Consider the following 4283-nt stretch of genomic DNA (forward strand, 5'->3'; position numbering starts at 1 on the left):
CGCCATGCCGCGCTGCGTCTCGGCTCACTCAGCCCCGCCCCTCGGCCGGGCAGCGGGCTCGGCGCATGCGCCGCCGGAAGGAAGGCGAGAACTTCTGGTGCGCGTGCACACTGAGCCTGGCGTTCGGGGCGCTGGGCTCGGTACGAGCGGGTGGGGCTTGGGGCGGTCGTAGGGGAGGTTAAGTTCCGACCGCCTGCGATTGGCAGGGCTGCCACCCACCGGGTCTGGCTGCTCAGCGCCCTGTCAGCCTGGCCCCGAGCACATCCAGAGATGGGGCACCCACAGCTTCTCTGGGCAGCTGTACCATTGCCTCACCACCCTCCCAGTAAAAAATTTCTTCCTAATACCTAACCTACATTTCCACTCTTTTAGTTATAGCCATTCCCACTTGTCCGATCACTACTACGCTGGGTAAAAGGCTGGGTCTCCCTCCTGCTAATGGGCTCCCTTCAAGTACTGGAAGATTGCAATGAGATTTCCCCAGAGCCTTTTTCGGGATGAACAAGCCCAGCTCCTTCAGCCTTTCTCTGTAGGAGAGGCGCTCAGCAAGAAAGCAACCTTGCAGTAAGATGGGAGATGCGATAAATTACTGCCACAGTGTAACTCATAATCAGGCTTAACAAAATGAAAATGAAAAGCTTTCAAAAAACATGACACAGTGATGGGTTTACATAAATGATAACACGCACATATTATAAGCATTTGCTTGCAGAGCTGGAAGAAGTTAGTTCATTGGGAGCTTCTACTTGAAACAGGATTTTTTCAGAGCCATAGGATGGTTTGAGTTGCAAGGGATGTTAAAGATCTTATAGTTCAACCCTCTGTCAGGCACAGGGACACCTCCTGCTCAGAGCCCTGGCCAGCCTGACTTCAGACACAGTGGCAGGCTACCAGCTGCAGCTTTGCTGTGCAGCCTGTTCCTGGGCTTTTGATAGTAACTTGACTGCAAATTATTTTTATTCAATTAAAAGCTGTTAAAATTTATGTTAAAATGAAACAGGACACTCCCTGCAAATAATCAGAGATGAAATACACATAAAGTTGGAAATGCAGATCTCTTTTTGTAAAGTGATTTTCCAGCTTAAGTACTGTCCTCAGTGGGACTGATTAGTTCCATTTGTTACTAGAATTGTCTCTAAACATGGGTTTGTTTACTACTTTTACATAAAAATAATATATTGCATTTTAGATTTCTTTTCATAGAGAAGCGAAAAAGAAATGTGTTAACACAATTGCATGAAGTTAATGAGAAAAGACGTGGAAAAAACTGAACTGGACAGTACATCAGATCTGCTTCTCTTGTTGTGTAAACTAATTATACTGTGTAACTCAGCTTGCTTCATTGAGGTTATTTCTAATTAACACAGGAGTAGATGAAAGATCAAAGGTCTCATTACACACAGATCCATTTTTTATGGCCTCGCTGCCATTTTTGTCAAAATAAATAAATAAATAAATAAAAATCAGCTATCCATAGTGCCTTAATTCTGAGCTATTTGCCGTTTCAGATTCAACTGGAGTCATTACCTGTATGTCACGACTCTGTGAAGCTTAGAGGCTGCTTACATGTGGACAAAAACACACATAAGTAATTTCCATGGTAATTAAGGTTGGAGGATTTAGTTGGGACTATACTAAGGACTGTCTGTAATTTTATCTCATCAGCTGATTCAAATATTAGAGATTGTAAGTGTGCCTCTAAAAAAATCATTAATAGAGATTTTTAATCACTGCTGTTAGTAGAGTTTTGCAGGGAATTCTGAGCTTTTTGTAGTTTCAGATTCAACTGGAATCATTATCTGTATGTCACAACTCTGTGAAGCTTAGTGGCTGCTTACATGTGGACAAAAACACACTCTCCTAGCATAGGGAAGACAACTTTTTAATATTATTCAAGGGCTTCCAAGGACTCACAGGAACAAAATAATGATACACAATAATACAGGAACTTCCTAGAGCAAAGGAGGGGCAGTAGAAAGACACCAGAAACATACTGTGGTCCTGTTAAAGTAAGATCACAAGGTACAATTAGAATTTCAAGAGAAAGCTGAAGTAATGAACGCATGCATGCTGTTAATTTCTTCATAGAAGTTTGACCAGAATATTCTTTTTTTTTGGAGCAAATCTTTCCGTAAATTACCACTGAATGAGTTGCAGTAGTGGAAGCATCATTTTGATTTGTACCTTGTTATTTTTTCTCTCTCTCTCTCTCTCTCTTTTTTTAATTTATTCCTATTTTCATTAGCTGAACATAGACAGGATGTATTACTTTTCTTCAAGATTCACTTTACTGAAAAAAAAGCCCTAGAAAATGCAGTGCTCTAAACAAAACAGTTGTCTCTGTGTGAAGAGAGATATGGCCTACAGGCTTTCTTTCTAAGTGACAGTAGCTTCCTTTCACTAGTAGTTCCAAACTTAAAGTATTCACATATGAGACAAGAGACAGGACTTTCCAGCCTCTGCAGACAGAGATTCACACTTTTCTTTTCAATGGAACAATCTAGCCACAAGCCCTTAGGTTTTTCAAAACTGAGAACTTTCTTAATTCTTCTTATTCAATCTATTGCTGCTGTGCTGACATATGAAAGATTAACAGTGATATCATCACTTTTTGAGAGAAAGCCTGTGTTGTGCTTAGTTCTAGAGAGGCTAGACTTGTGATATTTGTTACATAGTACCATAGTGTCAAGGATTTCTGCTGCAGAAAATCTCTTGTTCATCCAACAGTGTGTACACATGAAATAAATTTTTTAGCCACGCAGCTACTTCCAGACTGCACCCAGACTTGGGCATACTCAGAACCAAATGGAAACAATACATAAGGGAGCAAAGTAAAGTTAGAAGCTACCTATGCAGGAACTGTGTGGGTAGTTTTTTGGATCATCTGTTTAGGATTTACAGGCTTACAGGCTTGCATTCCTTACTGGATCTTCACCATGGTGAAGGAACACTTCACCATGTTCAGGATCATTCTAGCTATCAGATTCTAGAAGACACAAGCCTGCATGAGGAATGCAGAGTAAATGCCAATCCCTAAAATTAAAGTATTTGTTATAGCATACATGCATAAGAAGACTAAATGAAATCTTCTTGGTCAATTTTCATTTTGTAATGCCCTAGCTTTTTAGAATTTCATTGGTCTTCTTGCTTTTTATGGTTTTTATGTTAAAAAGTCTTTCAAATAAGAAAGAAAACAACTGTAAAAAAGCAAAGATTCCTCTAAACAGCAGCTTTATCTGCCAGACACACACCCCTCCTCAAAACAGCTATAATGCAGGAACTTGCCGAGTGTGTACTTGCTCAGGTGTTAAAGAGGACGTGAACTGTTTGGGCCTTTTTATGGGTCTGTGATGAGCACCCTTAAAACCAGACAGTTCTGTTGGACTTTGTACTGCTGATCACCACACGTTGTACCCAACAGCCCATCCAATTGCACACCTACATTATGATCCACTCCATATTTCACAAATTAGTCTCCCACAGTGCTCTTGTAGCCTGCTCAAGGTAATGCTCAAGTAATGCTCAAGGTAAACAGCATGCACTGCTCTTCTCTGCTGAGCCAATCTTCTCATCAAAGGTTTGTCCTTGGTAAAGTCACACTGCACTGACTGTTCCCAGTCACCTTTGTGTCCTGCAAATGCTTGGAAATGGCTTCTAGGAGTGTTTGCTGCACAATCATCTTGGAGACTGAGGTGAGGCTGACAGACCTGTGGTTCCCTGGATCTTCCTTCTTGCTCATCTTGAAGTTGCAGCAATTCAGCTTTGTGTAACTCTCTTGCTATTTCATGTGAAGAGAAGTGATTTGTTACGCATTCCAGTGGTGAAACATCTAACATCTCAGAATGTGCAAAAACGTGTGCGTGAGAAAAATTCAAATGTTTGGAAGTCTGAAATAGCAAAAGTTATCTGAAGAAAAATGAAGCAAACCAGAACATTTTAAAATAAGGCATTTTATAGGGTGTGCTTGCAAAAAAACCCTTGTAAATGCATTATTTAAATACTGTGAAAATTCCCTTGATTATTGCAAAAAGCTTATTAGAGTTTTAAAAAAAGATTTAGAAGCTGCTTATGTATAGATTTCAACACAACCTTAAACATATATCAGACATCAAAATAATTCCTTTCCACAAGACCTATCAAGATGCTATAGCCAGCCATTATTTTAATCTGAGTAAATCAGCCTGATGAATACTGGGTGTTTGATTTCCTGCAAATCTGTCATCATTTCTGGTTAGCTAGTAGATTAAAACTACTAGATAATGCATTAATTGTACATAAGCCAA

Source organism: Meleagris gallopavo, chromosome 10, assembly GCF_000146605.3.
Source record: "Meleagris gallopavo isolate NT-WF06-2002-E0010 breed Aviagen turkey brand Nicholas breeding stock chromosome 10, Turkey_5.1, whole genome shotgun sequence".
NCBI classification, from domain to species: Eukaryota; Metazoa; Chordata; class Aves; order Galliformes; family Phasianidae; genus Meleagris; species Meleagris gallopavo.